Source organism: Melopsittacus undulatus, chromosome 2 (assembly GCF_012275295.1).
Source record: "Melopsittacus undulatus isolate bMelUnd1 chromosome 2, bMelUnd1.mat.Z, whole genome shotgun sequence".
Lineage (NCBI taxonomy): Eukaryota > Metazoa > Chordata > Aves > Psittaciformes > Psittaculidae > Melopsittacus > Melopsittacus undulatus.
The window spans coordinates 92,506,992-92,533,637 of record NC_047528.1 but is presented as its reverse complement, the minus strand read 5'-3'; positions in this window follow the sequence as shown (position 1 = coordinate 92,533,637).

Below are 26,646 nucleotides of genomic sequence, written 5' to 3'. Positions count from 1 at the left end.
AAGGTTGCAACCCACATGGCCCTTAGTGAGGTTTAGTCATGAGAGGTAGGAAGAGGTAAGTCTTGCCTTCTTCTAGAATTACTGGGGAGTTGCAGTTTTCTGCCTCCCTATGCATGTTGATCCTCTGGATAATGTCATTTCTACCTGCACCTTTCTGGGACAAAGTCTGCAGCACAGGTAATAAACTCCTGTGTCAATAAAATCTGAGGCCAGCATTCTGCCTTTGCCTTGAGCTTACCCCTGTGTAATATGGCTGCCTTTGGTGGGCAGACAAAAATCAGGAAGCGAGACCAGCCTTGGGCCTATGCATTAGAGAACAATCAAGTCCTGGGATAGGGCTTCTAAAGATTTCTCACTGGAAGTCACAGCTTTGTGCAGGAAGTCTTTATTTTTTCCTGAGTTTTCCCCAAGATTGGTACAGTTTTGAAGATCACATTTTTCAAAGTAAATAAAAAAGAAGCAGAAGCACAGGAAGTGCATGAGAATTACCATATCAAACACAGTTTTGCTTAGCAACTACTATACACAAAGAATATTAAACCAGATGTTTAAACAGGAAGATCTTCATCAATTTTAGTTTTTGCAAGCATGCATTCAGCAGTGGCCTTGGGAAAAGTGGCTCATCCTAGAAAGCAACCTTTTAAACGAAATTTAAATGTACATGTGCAAGGTAGCAGATAGAGAGCTGTGGCTTTCTTCCCCATGGAGGCATATTTTTTTCTTTATTGTTGGAGACTTCTTAAAGAAGGCTTCGGTATGTCTGGATGCTAATTGTTGAGTTGTCTAGACGGTGATGATATTATTACCAAGTTATGCACAGATCCTCACTTTGTCACTGTTTCCAGTGCTGCCTACACATATTGCTTCACTGAGTACTGTTGACATGTGCAAAAGCTCCCTGGATATTTATTTTTCTCATTTAGACAGAGATACAGCATAGTTTTGAAAACCATTATGCACTGAACCATTTCTAATGTTTGAAATGTCTTGTGGGTTAGAACTGACAAATAATAAAGGGGATAAAAAGCACTGTGGGCAGCATTTGATGGGCTTGCTCCTGACACAGACCAAAGTACCTGGGAACAGAATGGTGAGATCTGAATATCTGTCTGATGCATAGGACAATGGTATCTGGTCCTATTTGCTCCAAATCTAATACTTGTACCCTTATATCCACCAGGGTGTGTGCATACTTGTGAAGAAAAGAAGGAAAAAACAAAACACTTTCTAAGAAGTTATGGCAGAGTTTTGAGCCTATGGTACTCAGGTGGCCATCTAGGGAGGTTTGCTAGAATAAAACTGATGGCTTGCTGAAATCATACCATCATGTGGAAATGTGACCATGGGCAGGCTGACCAAGGTGAAGACACCAAGGAGCCGGGGCACTTCACATGGGACTAAGAAATAGCCAAGGCTGCCCATGACAAGTCTGTGACCCTGAGTGCCACCTCCCATGCCGTGTTTGTCCATCACGTTTCAAAGCACCTAAAGTACATGACTTACTGCTATCTCCACAGGGCTTTTTGCCTCTCTCGTATGCCTCAGCTCAGGAAAGTCAGACCTGGCTTTCCTGAGACATCCTCTGGCATCCTCAGCATAGCTGACACCCAACAAAAGGAATGAGTGCCTTGAAAAACACAGCAGACACTGCAGCTTTCCTCCAAAAACACAAAAGTTTCCCTGCTTCTCTGCAGCTAAAAACTCACACAGAGAGGGGATGATCTGGGCTTAATGCCTACCTCATCCTGGGAGGGTTCAAATGTACACCTATGCTTCCCAGAAAGATTCCCAAACAAAATTACAGGCTTTTGAGAAAAACGATCTGCCTGTTCTCTGCTCAGTGGAGCTGAGACACTTGGGACATACAGAGCTGTAGCCAAAGAAGGAAAGCAAACAACAGCCAATAATCCAGCAATACAGACATGTGGGAAAGGCTCTTGACCTGTCACTGGGCACCACTGAGAAGAGACTGGCTCTATCTTCTTTACACCCTCCTTTCAGGTATGCAGATAGATAATAGCTATATAATATATATATCATATATATTATATATTATATAATATACCTATATAATATATATAGATATCTATACATCTAACACAGCCTTGCTCTTCTCCAGGTTGATCAGATCCAGCTCCCTCAGGCCCTTAGCCATCTCCGTGGCCCTTTGCTGGACCTGCTCCAGTATGTCTCTGTTACTCATGTACTGAGGAACCCAGACTGGACACAGCACACCAGATGTGACCTCAGCAGTGCTGACTTGAGAGAAAAGGTCATTTTCCTCAACTTACTGGCAACACTGCCAGGTCCTTCTCTGCAAAACTGCTTTCTATCTGGCTGGCTCTCAGCCTGCACTGGTGCTTGGGGTTGCTCCTTACCAAGCACAAGAATTGACATTTCCTGTTGATGAAATTCATGAGACTTGTTGCTTGATGCCCAGCCTGTCTCAGTCCCTCTGAATGGCGGAACCATCTGGAGCATCAAGTACATCCCACAGTTTTTTATAATCTGCAGACTTGCTGAGGGTGTGCTCTGCCTCATCATCCAGGTAATTAATGGCAACGTTAAATAGTATTGACCCCAGTATGGACCCCTGGGGTATACCACTGGTGACTGACCTTCTGCTGGACATGATGCCACATCCTTTAAGCTCAGTTGTTGAGAATTCTCACTGAGCCACTGAGTTCTTCAAACCATCTCAATGTCCATTACCTAGACCATACTTAGCCGTTAGCCTGTTAGGATGTCATTTGACACAGTGTCAAAAGCCTCATCAAAGTCAATTTAGATTATATACATTTCTGTCCCCTATCCAACATGCTATTCCTTTCATCATAGAAGGATACCAAGTTTGTCAAGCATATTTTGCCTTTGTAAATCTGTGTCAATTGCTAAATGAAAAGCAACCATCTTATCACCACCTAGAGAGTGTTGGGAGGTTCCATGTTTTGAAGACTGGGAAGAGTTCAGGTGTAAGGAGTACAGCGCTCCAATGGCACTGTTGCAGTAAGAGCATAGGCATCTTTAATAACACAGTAGCATGTTCATCAGCTTTGATCATAAAGATTTATGTTGAACTTTACCATTTCAGGTCATGCTGCAAGTGTAGCAGGACTTCTACATTTATTTCAAAAGGTGTCTTGTGCCATTGCTTGCTTTTTAGTTAATTCTGTGCAATCAACAAAAAAAAAACCCCTAGTTATAAAACAACAGATTTGATCCACCCACTGCTGGACTGTAAAAGTTACCTGGGAAAAAATATCTTATACATGCTATTGAACACTTTATTTCTGTAGTGGTCCACCCAGCAGTAACCTGTTAAAAAATACTATAATAAATGACTTCTTATTTAAATAAGTTTCATACATAGAGCATAGGTGTAACTAGTAAACATAGCCTGCCTTCATCTGTAGGTGTTTCAAAGTCTTGCTTGCTTTGATTACTTGTTTGTCAAACTCATTTTGACTTGGGTCTGAGGAAATCTCATAGACAAAAATTCCAATAGAGAGAAAAATATCTATTTTCTTGCAAAATAACAGGCATGAAAAAAGATGGAAAGAGGAGGACTTAGTTTGTTTTATATGTGTTTTTTATATAGATTTTGCCCAAGCTTTAGTAGGTTTTAGTACAGCTTAATCAGATATCTGTCAGGAATGGATTATGCATACTGTTGAAGTGGAACAGGTCTAAACTCTTAAATCCCTAAGATTTCCCAAGATTCCAGCTCTACTTCCTCCTGCATAACTAGGTCAGAATCCAGTCTGACAACAGCCATCACCAACTGGTCATTGCAGCAATTCTGCAGATCTTCCCATATTTCTCTTATGTGCTACTCCAGTTAATTTTCAGGTTCAGTTCTTGAGCTGCAAGGTCCTTTGGGTTTTTGAGGTACCCAGTAGACAGTGACAAACTTACTCAAAATTAGCTTGTGATTCTTTTAAGGGGAGACTTTAGTCATTTCCAATGGCACAAAAAAGCCACTTCAAGTTCTGAACCAATGAACTGCTGAATAAACATACACAGGCAGCATCTCCAGAACTTTTTCTCAATTCACCCTTACCTTCTCACCCTACTCTTTCACACTGTTCTTCAGAGGACAGTTTTGGGTCTTGGATGTAGAGCTATGGCACCTGCCCTTGTCTAGTCAGATTGTCATTCTTGAGCAACCTCAGCCTGAGGAAACTTTTACAGGAGAAAGTTGACTTTTTAGTATGTGACAGTGCTACCAGTAACTTCATCATCTTCTCCACTGCTTTGCTCATTGGGCACTCATTATTCACATGCAAAAGAAAGACTGGATGCTACAGAGAAGGCAGAGGCATCAAGAAACCTGGTGCTCCAAGCAGCATCTGCATAACTGAGTACATGATCTGGGCTGCAAAGGTGGGGCTGTGTCAGACAACTCTTGTTGGACAACAGCTTAACAACTACATTGCAAAGATTGCGAGCAATTGCTTGTCAGCTGAAGTTACTGTAAGCTACATGAGAGTTAAAGTTCAGCAAGTCACTTGGTACTGCAGTGACAGTGTGCACATGTTATGTCACTGTAACTGGCAGGCAGTAATGCTTTCTATTGCCAGCATTTGATCTTTTGCAATCTGCAATGGTTAACAGTTGCACTGGAGCCCAGCTTCCCTGCTGGGTCCACAGGCTGTCAGAGAGGAGATAACAATACAGCAGATGATACATATTTTTTTAGTGAGAAATAGGTCTAACTTCAAATATTCCAATGGAAAGGATGTGCTGGGCATGCATGGAGATTTTTGCTTTTTAAAATAGAATTAGGCTTTAAGGGTTCAGAAGGAGGCACTCACACAAGAAGATATCAAACGATTGGCTTTCATGATAGCTATTTGCTGATCTAAATACACAGAAAATGATCATCTGCCTCTTCTTCATAAAAAGCAGAAATTGGTACTTTTCTCTGTGAGTGGCAAACTTTTTTTGGTAGATGGTCCCCACAAGAGCATTAAGTCACATCCTGTTCAGAAATCAGGACCTTGAAGCTGTGGTTAGAAAACTGAATCATAAGCTCTACTTTACTAACATTCTCCCTATTTTTATGTGAGATTTTTTCTCTACTTATTTTCATTTCCCCTTTTCCCTTGCTATTTCCTTCCCTACACCAGCATGCAAAGGCTGTTACTCGATACCAGAGAAGCACAGCCATATGCCCATGCTATTTCTGAAACTAGGCTTATTTGATGAGTGTGTGCCATGTATTTGATGGGAGTGAGAGACAGAGATGCTGACACCCTCTTTCCCCCTCCCCAGCCCTGATGGAAGCCACATTTAATGCTGAACAAAGCTGATAGCATGACTGGCATGACCTGAAAGAAGCCGCTTAGTCATTAATTTTTGTCTGCTCTGGATAAGTTTTGAATTACATCATCATTTGAGGAAAGTGCATGAAATTTAGACTAGTCTCTGTGTGGCCTAGTGGCTCAGGGCCTGGGATCTGGTTTCTGGCTAGGCTGTTGATGCTGGAGAAAGCACTTTTCTGCTCGGCTCCCCCTCGCACCCTTTCCTTGCCTGGGACCTTGCCTTGCAACCCCTGTTACCCTGCCAGCTTGAGTGCAGCAGCCGCCTCACCAATGGAGGAACAGCCTCAACCCATGGGGTTTAATATTTTACTAGCTCAGGTTCTGCTCCATATTGATGAGGCAGGGGAAATATAAGTGCTACCTCATCTTCCAAAGGTAAAAAGGTGCCAGGCCCCCAGAAAGAGTCTTTGCATCTCTCTACACCTGCATCTATGTATACACTTTTGAGTGACCCAGGTATCAAATCAAACAAGTATGTGACCCTCTTTTTCCTTAAAATAAGTAGACACAGCATATTTTTTTCATGTAGGGTCTGTAATATCTTTGTTATGCATCAGTAAGCAAAGGGGTAGGATGATCCCTGGTGAGTACACCCCAGGGAGAGGAATCAGAGCAAGACAGAGGTCCCTTAGCCCATTTGCCTCCTAAATGTGGGAAGTGTCTGACCCAAGCATTTCCTGTCTTTATAGGAACCAAGAAAACATAATAATTAAAGAAATGGCTTTTGTATTCCAGCCATCAACATATTGCAGGCTGCAGTAACCTATTACTTCTCTGATTGTCCCCTTGTCTCCTTTTGTTGACAGCAGCCTGATGTAGAAGTGACCCCTGAGCTTTGGCATAGAGACATTGGAGTAATGGGAGGGGAGTGGGCCCCACAAGCTATGGCTTCACCATCACACTGTTCAGCCTTCTGGATCAGAGACAAGACAAATGAGACCACTTATCCTGATAAACCTCCATAGTAAAATTCAGCAGAATGTAGGGGGCAGTCAGACAACACAGAGCAGGATTTGGAAAGTCATAGTCCCAATTTATATTTCCTATTCATCTTTTTTTTGCTCATTTTTATAACTAGAATGTTATATCTCCTGTAACTACATCCAGAACAACAGGGAAATATCAGAATACTATGGAAAGAAAAGTAGGAAAACTAATTTTTAAGCATCATATTTCTAATAAAGTATGGAATCTACGTAAGTAAAGTCAGAACTACTTTTAATTTAGAAATAAGCGTAGCAGTATAATTGTATAAATACAAGTAGGGTAATTAGACTGTGGCAAGGTTACTGTATTTGTCGATTTCATCAACTAAAAGAGACAAAAATTTCTCTGCAATGAAGCATATAAATCCCCTCAAATCTTCCATTGTAACACTAATTTCATATACTAGGAATGTTTTGTGTTATGCACCTATTGCTGTTCTTCTTTATTAGTTTGGAAGCCACACAAGCCTGAAGTCAATGAGAATTTTGTTCCTAAATTCAGTCAGGCTAGGACTGACTCTCTTACTGGTGCCTGCTTTTTTGTATTATGGTTTTTAGGTTAGGAAAGAGAGTGTTTGAATATTAAGAATATTTTCCAAATGTGTTAAGAATAGTTGTATCAACAGCACTGCCGGCTGTTGTTAGAATCTTGTGGTTAGAAGCAATTGGATGGTTTATGACTAGTTTGTTCCTCCCATGTGCCATGTATGCAAAGGTATTCTCATCATTCATTTTTTACAGTGGTTTATGTTGTGGTTGAGCTTACTCAGTTTCAAAGAGCAGAGCAGACCGTTTCTAAGGTTGACCCTTCTCTGGCCTTTTTTTTTTTCATTAAAATACTTGGAAAATTGAGCAGGATGCAGGATTGAACAAAATCATCAAAATATGGATAAGGATGATTTATGGTAAATGTAAATGATACCAAAATGAATGTAACAAAATAAGACTTCCAAAATTAGGAAATGCCAGAAGTTGCTCTGGTAAGAGAAAGTTAACCTGCACTGCATATCAGCAATGAGATGCAGTATGATACTGATTAAAACAGACCAGGGAGCAACATGCAAATATTTCCATTTAGCAAGGAAGAGGAAAAAAATGATTTTGCAACTGAAACATGATGAAAATGATTTTTCCATTAAAAATTAGATATAGGGGGAGGAATTTCCTGAGCTTGAGTTGCTTGATTTCAGACCACTGAAGCTGAGTTCATCGTGATGGCACTGGTGTTTCTCTGTGTACAGTTTCTTATATATCTTAAGCCTTCTGTGAAAAACTGTGGTTTGAGTTTTAGACACTGAAAGCCTGTGGTTGTTTCATCACTCCCTGACTGAAAAACAGAAGGAATGTTTTCCAGTGTCTTCAGAAATTATACATCTTCAGACAAAAAAAAAAAAAAATCCCCCCCCCAAAAAAACCCAAACAAAAAAAAAACCACCACACCCAAATTTTCCCTTGAAAAAGCAGAGATTTTGAATGCCTGAAAACAATTATTATGGATTTTATTTTACTTTTTAATTAAAATAGTGGCTACAATACCAGTACTTGTTACAGCACCAGTTGAGTGCACAGCCCTTATACTTTTCTTAATAGAATCAGGTGAAAAATGAATAACTCCTTAACGAAAGGCTTTTCAAGGGAAATGTCATCATTTTTTTGCAAATTCTAATGAATTCATAGACAATTTTATATTTCAAAAGAAATTTTATTTATCAAAAATTGTGGTATTCACATGAAGAGATTTTTTTCCTGCCAACCCCTTTGTTATATTTTTCTCTCATTCTTTTATTCACTGGTTTCTCTTTACAGTGAAATCGTTCTGACTGTGGTGAGCCAGCTAGCTAGTGTAATTCAAAATCACCTTCACAGAAGGTCGCAGTAGTGTTTATACATACAGCATTCTTAGAGCTTTGCTCAGAAGAAATGATGATCGCCAGTTAACTTCTTCAGTTAGATTACTTCATACAACCAACTAAATCTCTTTTCAGCTTAGAAGCAAGAGCTGCCTCTCTCTTACATCCCAGGGAGTGTGTCTGGCTGATTCACACTGCAGAAACTTTCAAGGAAGAGTTATACATTGCATATGAAATACAAGAGCAACATAGACATTTTCACTGCTGCCAAAACCTAGGAGGCCTGCTTGAAAAACTGAAATGCACACCTCTCTTTGCTTTTTCTTACTGGTCCTTGTCAAAATGTCCAGTATTAACGTATATCAAATTCTTAATATTTGGTGTTTTCTACTGGTGATAGTCCATCACTGCAGATATCCTAGCATTTTTTATTGCTGTTATCACTACAATATGAGGCTATTTGAAGAAAACACATAAATAACCATACAACATTGTATACTCCTACAGCCTTTTCCTCCAACTGGAAATACAAATAGGTGAGTAAAACGAGGAGTTGCCCCATGTAAAGTCAGCTGCTTGTTTTGTTTAGCTTCTGAAAGAGATGCAAATATCCACCTGGCTCCTGCAGCAGATATGTTTATGTTGCAAACAGCACATTTTCATCCCAGCGTGTGGCTTCCCGCTGCCACCACAGACTGGCATTTTGTCTGTCGGTGATGGCCTCTTGGACTGTAATTACAGTACACAGCCGTGTTTCTTTCCCAGTCACCAGCGTTATTATACCCTATTGGTTTGTGGTTTCCCAACTGAAACTTTAGCTACCTACTGGTTAAAAGTTGCACATTTTGATGAAGTACATGTGCCACCTAAGTTTGCAGGACTAAAGGTATTACACTACTCAAAGCCAGGGATTTGCACAGCATCTCTCTCTCTCAGCAAGGTATATATATCACCAAAATGGAAAAACTGCTTCTTCAGGAAAATGATTACTGGCCGGATAAGGTTATAATTTACAGCATACCACATGCTACTTGCACACGTCAGGAGAATGACTTTCATGCATGCAGAAGAAGGATGGTCTTGTGGTTTAAACCACGGGAACAGGACTCTAGCAATCAGGGCTCTATGACTCCGGATGAAGTGCCACCACGGCGCTCCAACTCGGCTCCAGCGGCTAGGAGATGCAGTATTTGGCAACCACAGTGCCTTGCTGGCCAGGATGCTTCCCTGCTCTCTCCTTCACAGGGCCCTGGTCCAGGGGAACCCTGACCTCAGCCATCACAGCAATGCTGCTCTGTGGTGCCTTCCACCTGCATGGTAATTGCTCTGTAGGCTTTAGCAGCTAGTGATTTTTCTCCATCAATGAAGAACCCCTGTGTTATTATGAACCTGGTTCTCATCCTAAACGGGCAACTTGAGATATATTTAAAATCTCACACTAAGATGAAACATGTATCCTAGATTCACAGACATTACAACAAAAGCATTTGGAATTACAGTACATGAACTAACTTCATTTCTGTTTAATTCAAACCCCATTTGAGTGAGATTGTCTAGTAGTTTGACTCAAGATTAATAGATCTTTACATAGTTAAGGGGAGACTATCATTAAAGCTGAGCATAGCCTGAAAAAGGCAACAAAAATTCTTTTTAACTACAAAAGTCTCTTTTAGCTTAAAGAGAAAGAATCTATAAAAGCAAGAAGAGGAAATCACTCTAGGTGGGCAGGCCAATAGAGGATGCCATGGCATTTGGTGCTTTCTATTACCCAACCCTGACATGGGACCTACAGATTAACTTGGTCACCAGGCATCAACTTGGCGAGTGTGGCTCAGTAACGTTGGGTTTGACTCCTATTGCTTTCCATAACCAAAGCACAGAGGAAGGATATCTGAAATGCCAAAACAAAGAAAAGCTACATTACTTTCAGCTGCTACCAACCAGAATAACTCCAGTGCTTATATTCTCCAGTGCATATTTCTCTGGCTGACACCAACTGGGGATCCAGCAGTCTTTCTGAGCACATTAAATCTTGCAATGATGGCCAGAAAAAAAAGTGCATCTTATATTTTTCATTCCTGGCATGAGGTTGCAATGCTTTTCATAGGCCATGATCACCCTGAGTGCCACAGGGTAACCATGCAACTCAGTGACTCTACTTCAAAACCATTTGAACCTCCCAGTTTCCCACACTAAGCTTTGAATGCTTTGCAAGGAGCAATCCATCACACAAAAAAAAATTCATCTACCAGCTACTTGAGGATAAATAAATCAAGATCTTTTGGAAAAGGAGGCAAAAGTTTGTAACTGGGACTTTTCTTACATGAAGATGCTTTTTTGGTACCTGTGGCAGTTAAATGTTAAGGACTTTAATGGCACAGCTTTGACCTGGAGGTGGCTGGGTCACCTACCTTGGAGTAGGTGCCATGCAGTCTCCAGCTGTGTTCAGGCTGGGCCAGAAGCAAGCATCTCTCACTGTCTCCTCAGGGCTGTGGCAGCAGTGCCTTCCAAGGGGCAATGGGCAGCTTGTCGCCAGCCTGAGAAATCCCTCCTGTGCTGCCCAAATACTTCAGATGACATCTGCTCCAGCACAGCGCCTCGCGTCTGAGGTTTAGTGCCCCGGGCTGGCCAGTCTCTGCCTGTGGTGCTGCAGCTGTGCTGCCGGCCAGAGGGAATGGAGGCAAGAGGGAGGATGCTGGCCGGGTGCGGAGCTTCCCGGAGACTGGAACAGCTGATCTCATGGCTGCTGACTGAAAAGCGGATGTGAATTGGCAGCTACACTGGCTAGAAAGGCAAGCCAGGCTGCAAGTCTGTTGCGCTTGAATATCTGTCAGGGTGCTAGCTGACCTCCTTGTGTTAAAAATAGGACTGCTGGGAGTGGAGGCAAGAACAAGCATGAAAGGGTGAAAACACCCTAGCTGAGGTTTGCAAAGAGATAGCCATCCAATTTGCCTTGAAATTAGTAGGTAACAGGGTTCCAAAACTCCCAGGTGCTTAGAAAGAAATAATCCACATGTACTTTTGAAAAGTGCACAGGCAGAGGTGGGAATGGATGGTACAAACTGACGAAACAAACTGGATTACACCCAAGAAAATATTTCTTTCTTATTTCAAACTCTGAGCTTGGTGGTAGGTAAATTTTCAAAGCAGTTGTACTTTCATTAGTGATTAATCCAGTACAAACATATTTAATCTGTAGTAAAATCAATTGTAATTTAATCCTCATGATTATAGAAGGAACAGAAAACACTTCCTGAGGCCAGAAGCGATACCCAAAACTGTAGACATTTTTAAAGATACCAGTCTGGAAAATAAATACCTCTGTTTTGTCTCAGCCGAGTGAAAGGGATGATTCATATGAAATATATGCACTTTTCATTAAAGAATTATCTAGCTCTAAATTTCCAAAAGCTTTGCTGTCCTCCTCCCCAAGCCTGACATTCAGTAAAGCATGCCTTTAAACTGCTGTGAATCTTTACAGTGACCTTTGGTCTCCTGGTGCTTCAGCTTTCAATCCCTGTCCTCATTAGGAGGCTCCTATTTTTGTGACATAAACTAACAAGGATGAGGAGACAAATAAAGCATCATGGTCCAGTGTTAACATCCAACTGTGCTTCTGCCTGTAAGCTTTCCCTCTCATTTTCTTCCTCTGTCTACATTTATGCATCCAGTTCTCTCGGGGAAGACATCCAAAGAAACCTGGCATGTCACTGTACATGTTCAGAAATGCAGATGTATCACACAGGGGACAGAGGGGCTGAGACCTGGGCATACCTGCCACTTCTTGTGACAGGGAAAGCACTGCCCATGGAAATAACCCCACTGCCTATAGGTCAACTCAGGACCTTAAGGAGGGGCAGTGGAGGTCAGAAGTAAAGGCAAAATTTGGCTTTCTGATTTTAAAAAGTATCTCTATATTCATGCACTGATATTTTATAAATACTTGTTTGGCAATAACCAGTTAAAGAGCACATTGTGACCCCCAAGGGAGTGGATTAAAGTGAAGATGTCAACACTGAAACATGCTGTTAATGCAATATTTCTGAACTTGATTTTCTTGTACCATCAAGAGTGCAATATGCCAGAAACTTGATCCCTGGGGACCATTCAAGGTTGAGTTCCTAAAGAATGCAGCTCATGCCAGTTATTGCTGCAGATGGGATGGCTTGTTTACTGTCTCGAATCACTCCCCCATTCCTCTACCTTCTGAAGTTAAAAGGAGTGCTGCCTGTAATAATTTGTTTTGGTTTTCCCATAAATTTGCCCCATAAACTGAAATGCAGCATTAAAAAATGAACCAAAATATCACTGAAAACCTCTTCTTTTATCTCTTCACTGTCTGGATATATGCAATGTTCTCCATGACAACCAGTAGCAGCAATCAACACAACCCAAGCTGAAGACAACAACAGGGTACATAAGCACTAACACAAATAAGGAGAAATGTAAGTAATTTCTATCTGTGAGAAATAACTTCCTAAGCAAAGACAACACATTAAGCATTCTCCCAGAATTCATAAACTTCCCACTAAGTACGTATTCTGGAAAATGTCTCACAAACAGTGGCTGTCTGTCTATCTACTTATCTATCTATACATAAAGACTGATATTAAGAATCACCTTCCACTAGAACTGGGAATACTAACTTTTTCTTTGGCTAAATATAGTACAATGTGTACCTTCCTGTGCACAGCTCTTAGTAGTGGTATTTCTTGTCATGTTGTGTTAGGACAGAAATATTCAGTCTCAAAAATATTTTATTTTTGTATAATTTTTGGTTTAGGTATTGGATTGGGTTTGGGTTGTGAGAATGCAATATTCAGGACAACTGTGGAAAATATAAGTGGCTTCTTCCATCACAAACTGACTGTTTTGCCTTTTATCATTCTGGTGACCACTTCTGATCTCCCCAGTAGTCATTGATGACAGAAAGTGACATCACGAACTGCAGTGTAATATCATTAATGAAAGGGGTTTTTAGCTATTGTGTTATCTAACGTTTTGGGTAGGGCTTTCCTACCTGGTTTTCTGGTGCTAGAACTGAGCAGCCATGCTGCCTTCTGCAGATGGCAGTGCACATGCATTGGGCAGACAGCAGCAGAACAGTGTTAAGATCAGCCAAGGGGAATGGCATCGTTAGTCAGAGGCTCCCGCCTCTTGCATGACTGCATGATAGGAATCACTGCAAACAGGCAAGTCAGGATATGCATTGTGTGATGCTGCTGTGCCACAGCAAACTCCTGTACATGCTCCTTTTGATCCCAGGTCTTGGCTTCTCAGGGTGGGCTGCCACTTCCAACAGGATCTTCCTCTGATAGCTGTTTCAGCAGCCGTGCAGAAACAGCTTTGTCTGCCCCAGAGCATGGAACCAGCCAATTAGCGGGGAGAAAAATGATTTTTGCACAGCTGGCAGCCAGCACAACTGTCTGTTAAAAGTTGTTTATGCCAGGGCCCTGAGCAGCTCCCACTGTACTGTAATGCATTGCGAGAATTCTGTGTTTTTAGGAGGAAATTTATGTTTGTGCAGAAAGCTGTGATGAGCTTCACATGTGACTTAAGTCCTTTCCAAGCCTCTACACTGATCTGAAAACATGATAATTTACAGGTTTGTTATTTCAACTCCCAGCACCATGTTCCCCAAGTAAAAGCACAAGCACTGCGAAACTATTCAGTGATTAACCATGAAAGTTAGAAGAAAATGTTTTTTTTTTAATTTGTTTCTGTTCCTTCATCACTCAAATTCATATTCCCCACCATTTGTGATGCACAGGCTGTTCATATTGCTTTTCATGAGGAAATACTCAATAATTTTGCCTTGGAAATTGTATTTGTCTACCAGAGAATACTCAATTATGAAACCTGAAAAAACAGATAAATTCAGTGTATTTTTAAAGTGTTTTTAATGGTGTGAACAGATCACCATTTTTTTTTTAAAAAAAGCCAATATAAGACTGTTCTGTGAAAGCATTGACCATTGTTTCAATAGGAGTGAGTCACAGTCTAACTCTTCCAAAAGCGAGTGTGTATGAGAGGGGGGCTGATGCACTCTAGACACTACTGTAATCTGTGAAGATGTCTGTAACAACCAACACTCTCCCTAATGAGACCTCAGAATGTCTTGATGATCTTCTCTAATTGCTCTGTATAATTGGAAGATGCTGCAGCCCCACTCTGCACTAAGGATGAGCATTTCAAAAATGCTAATCTGCAAACTGTATGAATACAGCTCTAATTGGGCTGGGGGGGGGGGGGGTTGCTGAGGGGTTGTTTTCAGGTTGGGTTTTGGTTGGTTTTTTTTTTCCCAGTCTTGATTATTTAAGGAAGAAAGCCGGGTAAATCTGTGGCCAAAATACATTGATTATCAAATTGCTAACATTAAGAACCACTGACCAAAAAACCTGCCTGCATGACCGCACTAAAAATGGTTGTTCGCTGTCAGGATTTTACAGCAGTGTACAAACTGTGTTTAGTTTTCCTTCTCTCACTTTTTCCAAGGTGGGTTAACATCCCTAACAAGTTTTCGCATCCTATCAGAGCTGCACAATGAGACAGGAAGCTGCCATTACCTGTCATTCAGGGACTTCCCTTGGTATGGAGGGCAGAAAGTCAGGCCTTACAGCATCTCACTCTAGCTCACCCCCTGCTTCTGCCTGGCATAACAGAAATAGCCAGCAAATGCAGTTTCAGGCAGCTCCCCCAGGGATATGGCAGAAGGTTCGACTGTGTTCAGTCGTGCCACAAGTTATCCCCATTCCTCTCTCATAGCAGGGATTCAGAGGGTGTAAAGAAAAGCCACACTGCTCCTTCCTCTTTCACTTAGGGTCCTAAGGGGACAGATTCATCCCATCTGACTTTGGCACCTCACCAAGGCACCAAGTTAGGAAGCCAGTCTTCCTTGTATACCCAGCAAGAGAGAGAGTCCTCTCTAAAAACAGTGTATATCACTTACATTGAGACCGCAGTCACACTGCAGAGTTCACTGCTTGCCTTGCACCACAGTGGGATCCTACCCCTAGTTAGGCACATGAGAAGATACTTCACAGTTTATGTACCTCCCTTCACTGCTTTAAGCTAGAAGAGTTATATTTACCCATGGAAGCTGCCAAATCCTTCAGCGTGCTGTCAGACTTGATCAGACACAAGCTCCTTGCCATAGATTAGGGTACATTTATCTCTGTGCTGTGCTGATGGTTGCAAAAGTTGCGTGATACAACTTTTCTCTCAGAATGAGATTTCTTTCTCAGTAGCAGCGTAGCATTTAGACTGCACAGCTGACAAAAAGATTAAGGCACTGTTGTTCTCTAGGTTTGCTACTAGAAAACTGTGAAATTTAGAGCACTTGTTTCTAGCATATGACTAAGTTTTAAGCAACTGAAATCTTGAGTTTTGTCATAGAAAATGTCTGCCCTATTATCTAACATTTCCTACTATGCTTCCAGAAACAACTGTGTGGCGAAAGGCTTGACAAGGAGATCCACATCCGCAGCACACTATATGCATTCATAATACCATAGCTCATTTGCTGGAATATTGGTCATAGAAAGGATGAGGAAAGAAGTATGAGCACAGACGAGGCAGCCTTATTACCCTTTCTGATCACTACCATCAGCAAAGCTTTGTTGTGTTTGCCCCATTTTTTTTTTTAGTGGTTTTTCTTTAGGAGCACAAAAGATAGGGGAGATAGAATCTAGCACTTCATCATCTCTCTCATAATCTCTTTTATCGAAAATGTGTTAATTTGGAAAATAAAAAGGAGGATAAAAGGATGATTTATGAACATACATAGAGTAATAAATAAGCTTATAACATTGCAAAAGAGCCATTGTTAAATATGTTTTACATTTGAACAGCTATAAAATTTTTAAAGAAAGCTCTCGTGAGTCTGGTTTTAATGAAGTCTTTTGTCTCTCCACAGCAGTATATTCCATGTGGAGAAGGTTATTTTCCTCCCATTTCTGATATAGTAAACTCTCACAAAGATAGCCAGGGCACTTGTTACAGCTGCTGTATATTGTTCTTTTCAAAACGAACAAGAAATCCTGCTATTCAACACGTTCCCTTAGCATGCACTTGAAGCAGTGGCTGCCAAAAAGGGTGTCAAGTGTGCAAAGTCAGGATCTCTCCTGAGTATATGGTTAGCGTCAAGAATATGATTAGCAGCCCCAAAGGGGTGAGAAACACAGGATCTGCCCTCTGCTTTCATGCCTGGCAAGCACACACAGGCTGGTCATCCCTTCCTTTCTATTTTCACACCCTGAAATCCCAACACTTCTGACTTTATCATCATCACCTCCCAATTCCCTGCTCTTTCTGCTGGCTTCTCAATGATTTTGTTGACATTCAGGTGTATGACTTGTTGGCATTTTTTTAGTGTGTGCTATTCCCCAGGGTGAAAGATACGATTTGTGTGTCAAAGTTGGTGTTTTTTTCAACTGTGCTGGTCAAAACAAACACAAGCACAAGCCCTGAGGTTATGTATGCATTCCTGTGTTTGAAAATGAGCACTGCTCCTCAAAGTGTTAACTACATTTTAAAATTAAAATGTTAACTGAGCTGGTTATAAAACCAGGTCATATGATGAAAACCAAAGTCTGTTGTGAATGCAAAACATCTGTAACTGATGTGGAGGTTGTTTGTCTGTACCTTTTAATTAAGACTTTGAGCAAAAAAGTCCATTCCAGTCTAGAGGATAAAACCAGAAACACCCTGGTAGATAGAGGAGTTTGAAAGGTAGAAATTTAGGGTGCTGTTCTTTTTCTTTCAATGTACCCCTAAGCCCTTCTCACTGGAGCTTGTGTAGGAGAATCCCTCAGTTCCTTGGCAATTTTTCTTTCTCCCATATGGCAGGCAGGGCCAATATATGAGTAGCTTTTGATCATCCCACATACCTTTTCAGGCTGGTTACCTACAGCACCTTTCCTTACAGCCCCTGAGAATTCACATATGGCTTGTGCATCTTGCTGTAGAATAGCTTCATCCACAGTTTCTCTTTATCATCACAATCTGCTTATACTTTTCCCCATTCCTCCAAATGGCAGGCTGTATTTGACCTGTCCCACAACTAACTCAAAAGATGTTAGCTTCCTCTTGCTGCTGTGAATTATTCTAGAGCTAGTTAAAAGCTCAGAACTAGCCAAAAGCCTTCTGACTGCACCACAGGTGAAGAAGGTGACATTTTTGCCAGTGCTCACCATCTTGGTATTTGACTCCACTGGTCTCCCCGATCATGACAAAACCTTAAGGCAGTGAAACAACAGCATGAGGTTGGAGCATCAGTGTGATAACTGAAGGAAAAAATGATGATGATTCCTTCCTCTTCTTTTCCTGTAAGGGAATGCAGATGAAAAGTGCTCCTGACAAGTTCTTGTCCTGAAGAGAAAAGATGGGAGGAAGAAAGGAACTATAACTCAAAGATGTGTGTGGTGAATCATAAAACCTCTTGAGGTTGCTTCTGAGGTAGAGCATCTCATGTGTCATCCTTCACTGGTGGCTGCGGCTGAAGCAGAGAATCTGGACCTACAGGGCTGCATAGCAGCTTGCAACGCACTAATTGTCTTTGATATGAAGGGTGGCCTTTGGCATGCTGTAGCTCCCCCTTGTCTGTGTGGGTGTTAGCTTGGCAGTAGCTTTAAACTACTTGCGTACCCTGGACCAGCTCCTTGCCCTTTCCTTTCTCTTAAAAAAGAACGTGTTTATTATCCCTTGGCATGCCCATCAATGGCTTTCCTTCAACAGAGTTTGCACCTTCCTTGGCTAGAGAAGCTCTCACTCCCACCCTCAAGATTTTCATTTGGAGCCCAACGTGAGCTGCTCATGTCCAGCAGGTTTCACACTACCCTAGTACATCACATGAGAAATCTACATTAGCAGCAGGTAAACATTTGCTGGAGCCAGTTCAAAGGCTCTGAACATGCGACCAAGTGAAGGCAGAAGGAAAACAGCCACGGTTCACAAAGCTGGTATCCCACCCACCTCACGGGGCAGGGGATGGATGGGCCATGCACTGAAACATATTTTCAGCAGTACAGGCCCAGGATAATTTATGAGAGCTTATAATGCTAACTACTGATGTTAAAAATGCTATATCCTGTGTAGAGGTGGGCAAAGTAATGAAGCATTAAGTCTGGCTGCAGCAGAAAACCTGGCTCTGTCTCGGCTCCGTGCCCATGAATGAGTGAAAGTCGGGACAGAGCCAAAGTGCTGAAAACTGTCTGGCATTCCTTCCTGGCGGTCACGGCAACCTGAAGTTCATGCACGTATGTGTGTGTGTGCATGGGCACGCACACGCGTGTGCCACAATATGTTCTGTTCATGTTTTCATGCCGCACGCTCAGATACAAAGATCTGATGATGGTTTTGCCTCATGGGGCTGAGACAAATGTTTGGCTTGTCATAGCCTTAGTGTACCTTCAAACCTTTTGGCTTGCCTCAGAGTAATGCTTAAACATAATTGGAGACATCTTTCAGCAGGGCCTATCTCCAGGACTGTGAGACATAATGAATAGTTCCTCCCCCTCAAAAGGTAAACTGCTGCTGAACTCTCAGCACTGTGTTCACCTGCCTGATGAAACATGTTTTGAATTACATAAGACTAAGTGATATTTAGTTTCCCAAGCAGCAGTGGTGAGAGGTTTGCACCTAATAGGAGATTATCCCTGAGCCACATTTGTGGCTGAAGAAAGCCTAAAATACAAGCATTTGCATTAGATTTTTAACAGCTCAGAGGTGGGGACTAGCATTTCTACTAGCTGTTTATAAAACCTGCAGTGATTTACAAAACATGGGTCCAGATTTGCCCCAACTTGGGGCCAATATTAATTTGTTTTTCAATTCAAGACAATCTCTAATATTTGAAAATGTAGAAGAAGACTTTTTGGTAATTCACATTCTTTAAAAGTTTGACCCTGCTAATGTTGGAAATGGATGCAACTGAGTTGTGCTTGTGAATTACATATATTTTGAATTCAGACACATCCACTCATATTTTGTATTCACATACATCCACGCAAACCCAAACAGTATTTTTTTCACATCCAGTGGTAGTTGCTAGGTTGCATATGCTTTCAATGCAAACAGTAAACGAACAGTGAAGTCATCCAAATCCCCAACTCAAACCACTCATGAGTTCCTCTTTTTGACCTCAAGTACTTCTAGCTGACTGCCCTTGAATCCCAGTCCTCATGCTAAACACCCAAGGGGCTCTCAATCATACTGGTCTTTCAGTGTGCTTCTGCACTCTTTCATCTGAGGAGGGAAGTGGTGATAATTGCACAACATGTGCTTTTTGACACATTTTGGGTCTGGGTTTTAGTCACTGTGAAAACTATAGACTTGATATATCTGGACTTTGTTGAGACATTTAGTATCTTCAGGCTCTGGTAGGAAGTGGATTCTGTCCTGTGACTCAGGGAATCAGGAAACCTGTGTTTTCCACCTGTCGGTGTTTGCAGGCTTACTGAGCAACTTTCAGCTTCTAGCTTACTTTTCCATGCTCCCAGCTCTGCAATAGAATGATGATAACAATTCCTACCTATTCTGTGAAGCCAAGTAGCACAGTTTGATACTGTTATCAGGAACTACATATCATGGCAGTGATTCTATAAAACTCTCCACTTCCCAGCCATCTCCAAATGCACATGTTGTCCTGGGTTCAGCAGTAGCAATCATTTTTCTCCTTAAACCATTTTTTCTGGGCTTAAACCACGACACATGTATATGTGTTAATGCACACAGCCCCTAGTATGTATGTTGTATGCACACATGTGCATATTGTCCCCATATCCACACAAGCATGCACAGTGCCCTTGTGAGGTATTTTGAGTGCTGAGGAAAAGGCGAGTTGGACTGAAACATATTTCAGCAGGAACACTAAAGAGTCTGAAGCTGAAATAAGGATTTTGCATGCCACATACTTGGGAAAACATTTGCTTCGGTTCCTTACTGAGTACAACAGAAGAGTATTCTTAAGAAGGCACTTAAGCTAAAATTACCACCATCACCACCACCCCCTTTTTTCAGTGTATGCAAAAGCTTTACTTAGAAAACAAACTTTCCCTTGTGCTTTAATTGGCTGGAAAACATGTGGTTTTTTTCCCCATTTCCACTTCAACCTTTGTTTTGTCCTGCCTAAGCTGCTCTGACATTGTGGTCAGGACACTTGCTTGGTCCTGTCTTTATATTGCGTTCACAGGCAAGAGCTGTAAAACAAAGACTGATGAACAGACAACAAATTTTGTAAGTCTTAAGAATCATAAATTTTGTTGAAATTGGGTGGGGGAGGATTAAAATAAAAATATTAACTTTATAGTATTTTCCACTGCCTTTTTGTTTCATTGATTTGGGGTGGGCTTCTGGGTCTTCTTAAAATTGCTTGCTATGAAAGTTAGCTGGGAAAAAAAGACACACACTTGTCTCGTGGTGTGGCAAGAAAAGTGCCATATCATGAGAGTCAGGATGAAATATAGGGTGATGTTGCTACCTGGGAATAGGAGCAAGCCAAAAATGCATGAGGATACTGAAATGTGGGGTTGATTGCAGGTGTTAACTCAGATGAAATTATGTCAGGCACCACAGTGAAATCCAAGTGATCTAAAGCCTGAGAAAGGCTCTCAGTGATTGTTGTAGTTTGGCTGAAATAATTCAGTGACCTGAGCAGGAGATATTTTACCCAGTTTGCCTTTGATTTTTTTGTTAAATAGCACAGGTTTATGCCTTCAAACCAATGATGAGACTACCCTCGCCTCTTGGGCCGGCTGAACCCGCTGTTCCAAAGCCTTAAACCCGTGTTGACTTCCCGTCCGAGCCACTGAAGACAAGCAGCAGCCACCGGAGGCCCTTAAGAGCTCGGTATTCTGGGGCTCATAGGGTTACCTAGCCATTACTGGGGCCTTGCCGGGCTGCGCGGTGCTCGGGCTCTGCCGCCCTCCCTGCTGCAGGTCCGACAGGACTGAGTTTTGCCTGCCATCTATCGGCACCGGCCCCGAAGAGCTGCCTGCCTCCGCCGGGCTGCAGCGACGGGGCTGCCCGGAGACCGTGATCTCCCCGGGGCGGTACCTGCGGCGGGCGGCTCCGACCTGTGGGGAGCCTGGCTTCCACCCACCCCGGTCCCGGTTGCGCGGCCCCGGGCACCGCGATGGAGGGGCACGACTGGGCTGCGGCGAGCCCGGAATGCCTGAGTCTGCGGGGGGATGCTGCCTGGAGCTCAGTCCCTCTCCATCCTCAGCACCAGTGCGCTTGGGGTGAAAACACCGCTGCCGGCAGCGGCAGGTGGGTTGGGACCCATAAGTACTCTTTGATGTCCACAGAAAGGACTGCCAAGACATCGGCTGTTTGAGTCCTCAGCCAATGTTCTTTCTCGAAGCCATGCATTAATGCCACTTTATTTATTTGGTGTTAAATTTGAATCTGTATTCCCACTCTGACTCCTTACACAATAGTTTTCAGGCCAACAACCTTGTACCAGTGTAAATATTACAACATCTTTTGGACAGATTCAATAAGAAATGCCTTTTCTGTAACCACGCCTGCCTGTTCCTTGATTCTTGAGGGAAAAAATATCGGTGACTGTGTGTCATGGAATGATTGTTTTGTTTTTCTACAGTCCACTTTCATGGTAAGCCAAATGTGTTTTCAAAGCCAGGATTTGTGATCTTAAAATTCATGTGACATGAAAGGCTGTGGACATTATTTTCTTTACTGAACCAGTCTGTGAAGTGCTGTGAAACACTCCCTACAATACCGCACATAAATGCCTAGTGCAGAGGGTGATAGACTGAGATCACTTCATAGAAAGTGCTATTTTGGCTCCTGGGACCCTATTTCAACATCACAATATCCAGCCCCCACTGCTCACTCACTCTAACCTTAGTCTATTCTTCCCAGCCCAGCTCAGGACACAATCCCACCAGGCTGCCTACACTGAATCTGCTCCAAAAGTCCAGTGGTCCATTAAACAGCGTTATGCACATTTACCTCTTAAATATTGTCCAACAAATCACTGTCTTGTAGTTGCTCCATGGGTTGATCGAATTTTTTTCTGTGCCTTGTTTAAAACATCTTTTATGTGTTGTTGGTTTCCTTCTCCTCAGGTGATGTATATCTTACCCAAAGCAGTTACTGTATTTCACCAGCATGGTTATGTACTATTTCATATAACTTCTCATTTTGTGGAAACTGAGATGCAAAGAGTGTGATTCACCCAACCTATGTAAACAGCTAGTGTATGGTAAATGGAAACACACTTCAGAAATGCATCTCTTTGTAGTTCTTGCTTGTTCTGCCTGTAGTCCCACATAAAAAGCTCAGGGACTGGTACTTGCACAATGACCAAGTGGATCAGGCTGCTTGCTGTCCACACTGCTTACGCCTATTTCCCTCAGTAACCACCTTGCCTTTGAAATAGCTAGTTTGGGGCAAGGAAGTGAGCTTTAAGAAACTTAAGAAATGTATCTGAATTTAAGAGACGTGAAAGAGTCAGCAGCCAGACGTATACTCCTTATTTTTAACATGGGCAAATGCTCTGGTGGGTTATAAAGGGAGTCAAGGGAGAAAAGATTCCCTGTAGAAATTTAAATTTGCTGATATGAGTCCCATCAAAGGATTTTTCAAGATCACATGCTAAACAAGTGTCAGTGACAGACTGGGAACCTGGTCCACATGGCTTAGACTCCTATCCCATAAGTACTGTCACCAGGGCCTGAAGAAAAGTTAACATCTTACTATATGTCATCATGGATAACTTTCGGTGATCTCAGTAAAAGAGTCTAATTTTATCCTTAAATAATAAATATACTTTTTCTTCATTTGTAATAAATCTGTCACCAAAGTCTGTAAAAGCCTTGGAACTAAACCTTGTGCTAAATGTAGCACCTCCAGAAATCATATTCAAATGCTCCTTTAGTTTGTCTGTCTTATGTGAGGGGAGAGAGGGACAATCATGGGTTACTGCTTCATCCTCATTAATCACTTATAACCATTAATATTTAAATATAGTATTTTCCACAGTTTGGTGTTTTGGGTTACTTTGGATACAGGGCGGGTTATGATGCTGTCTAAGCCTTCATTATTTGTTGCTGTTTCTGGTCTCATAAGACTGTTTAAAGAAAAGGTTCTGGGGTAGATTAGGCCATCATGTTCTCTTTTGTGTCTTCCTTCCTCAGCAGATGTGCCCAGAAAGCCAGTTCTAGGAAAGCAAAAGGAGGGTATTTTTCTGTGAATACAGTAAGACCACTAAAATTAATGCAGCACTAAGTGATAGGTTAATCCACTTCATGTAAGTATTTCTGGGATTATGCAAAACAAGCTGGTTTCTGCTGTTTCTGAGCAGGGTAAGGAAAAATATCAAGTCTGTAGTTCCTGACAGGTTTAAAACCCAAGTGAAATAGAATCTTCCATGTTATTCTTTTAACTCTTCAACATTATTCTTTCAGGACAAAATTCATTTTAAACAATGAAGTCTATTTGACCATTTGGTATTGCAATTGGTGCAATAAAAACAATGCTGGACTACAAACTGCATATTTTCTTCATTTTTGAAAGTTTCTGTGGGGACATAAATAGATTTCAAAGCGGAACAAGACTAGAACCAGCTGAAATGTAGGATTTGGGGTTAATAATACATTTTCTTCTTTTTCTTCCTTTTTTTTTCCCTTCTTTTTTAATGTGGTTTTGTTTGGTCAGGACCTACATCAATTTTTTCAAGACCTTCTCATGACCCAGAAATCCCCAAACACTGTTTCTAAAAGGAAACATGCATGGTGTTTCTGAAATATATCATTTCCTGAGACTTTCTTATTAGTTTCACCTCTGCTGGCCTCCACTTCCAGAAATTCAAGGTTCCTAGCAGTGCTGTCTGACATGCTTGAAACACTGCTACAGTGAGTCAGCTCAGGGACTGTAAACCTCGGAAGCTCAGGTTCTCCAGCAGCCTGGCTAGGAAACCAAGCAAGGCTGGAGGAACCATGTCCAGTTGGTATTTTTATCCATAAACTTCTGACCAGTGCTGAATAGGGAAAAAAATAATTATCTAATAAAGGCCTTAAGCCCCCGTGTAGCTTAAAAAGATGAAGACTTGGACTCATTTTGCTTTTCTATGAAGAAAGCAGTGGTGTGTTTAGCCTGTCACAGGCTTCATTAGAAGTCAGACTGGACCTTTAGAGCATATAATCTTTGATTTTATACATATTTTCAGACATAACAAGAAAAAGAAACACAGGCTTAGGTGTTCTCTTGTAGTGCTTCCAATTCATGGAAATCCTTCCTTAAAAAAAGTCATTTGTGGGTTACAGTAGTACAAAACTAATTTTACCTTCAAAAGCAGACAGTAGGGAAAAGCATTTTAGTACTCCTTTAAATACAAAGCTAACCAAGGCTACCTCTCTAAGCACTCTCTACAGCACTAATTGATCTCTTAATTGGCTCAGTCAACACAGCAGTCTCCATCACACAACAAGCACTAATTGCTACAAGCTCGCTTCTGAAATGTTAAGTACTCTGAAGACATATGCATATGCTGGAATTGACTGTATGGCAGCTTGGAGCAAGAGTGCCTTTTTCCACTGGAAGCCTTGCCATTCAGGGTGCAGGTGTTCCCCTGGGCTCCGGGCTCATGGGGAGCATGCTGCTCTCCAAAGGAGGCAGTGCTCTTCCCAGGCTGTATATGCATGTGTAAAAAGTAGAAGTGGAGGGTCTTGTCCAAAGGCCAGAGATCATTTGTAAAGGATATTAGCAAACACTTGGACTCACTTTCGAAGATAAAATTACAGACACAGAGGAAAACTTCTTCTCTGAGATCTATAACTGTAAAGGTGCCCTGAACCCAACCAAATGGATGTTTGCTTTCTGCAGGGCCCAGTTTAGAATATAATGAGCCAAAAAGCTACTTTACAATTACTTAGTCTACATAATGTACCTGGAGACTGGATAATGATTTAAATGAGGGCAGTGTTATGGCATCTTTGCGCTGACAGATCAGAAGATTAACAGGGAGGAATCTGTTATTCCCCTTGAGGGAAGATTCATTACCTTGGTAGGTGGATTAGTGGCAGGGTGCCTGACAGAGTGCCTCCAAGGGCTTATCCGCACAAGACAGTTGCACCCATTTAACTTAAGGTCTGACTTTAAACCAACTGAGTTAAACCCATGAAGAGGCCTACAAATGTAATCTTTTTTGAAGTTAGTGTAAGTTAACCAGGTAGGGAGCCAAATACTAGGAAATGGGCAAAAAAAACCAACATCTAAAACCAGCATAGGTTTTAGTACAACCTGTGGTAGAGTTTTCTTATGAATACCCAAGGGATGCCACACTGCTTTCAGTTAAGTGGTGAGGATGACAGGGACCCTTATCCTTTCCTCATCTACCACCTGTGACAAACTTGTCTCTGAATCACTGATAGAGGTAGTCCAAAGAAAGCAGCATGCAGAAGCATCTCAAGTTTCACTAAAGATCAACCAGAGATCAATAGGATATTTCACAGGATGCAGAAATCTCCACAGAGTGGTACTGCTAGCTCTGATGACATTTTCACAGGAAAGATAAAAAAGAGAGGCCGAAAGAGTAGTACTTTCTTTTAGCCTACAGACTTGTTGCTGTATCAGGGTAAAAGCATTTAAGACTTTGGCCTTAAGACTTTTAAGACTAGGCCTTATCTCTTTTGAAGTTACCTGTGATGAAAAATCACTCTGACTCAAACACAGAGACTTTTGTAGAATTATATGGACTAATAAATAGGTGTGCACAATGAAAAGTCTAAAGCCTTGGCCAGGAAAGCATATTTTGACATATTCTGCTTTAATAAACATGTTCCAAAAATTTCATTTTCATTCCAGTATGAACTCAAAATGCATGTTGCAATCTTGAAAACTGACACAAAACAAAGTTATACCCTGAGGTCAGACTAAGTTTGGTCTGCAGTGCATATTACTGCAGGGCAAAGATTTTATTCAGAGAAAATACTAGTATTTTCTATCAGTTTTGTGGGTAAGGTTTTCCTAAATTTAACAGACCACAGTCGGTATTAAATTTGTAATTTAATAAGTCAGTTTCTGGAAGTCAAGCTTCCAGAATTAGATCACTGACTCAGTGTGTTAGAGTGAGAGCTTAGCAGTGATCAAGCCTAATGAGGAATGAAGGAAATGGAAAATTTTGAAAGTCTTATACAACCTATTGGAAAGAGCAAACTGAGTCAAACATGCAACATTAAGATGGTTTTAATGTGATATTATAGCAACAACTAAAATCACTAGAAGTCATATCTGAGTAGAAAAAGTGCAGAAGAACCCTGCACTGTGTCTCTGATAGTATAATACTCAGGCGAGCGAGTCCTAACCTCTGTAGCTGGTGATAAACACAGATACCAATCCTTCTGTGCTGGCAGAGCAAAACCTAAGGGTTATGAATTTGCTCCCCAGTGCCTACCTGCATGCCAAGGACCCTTTCTTATTAGTGGGGCCACAGAAAGACTCAGTTTGTTTTCTCTTGAACCCAGT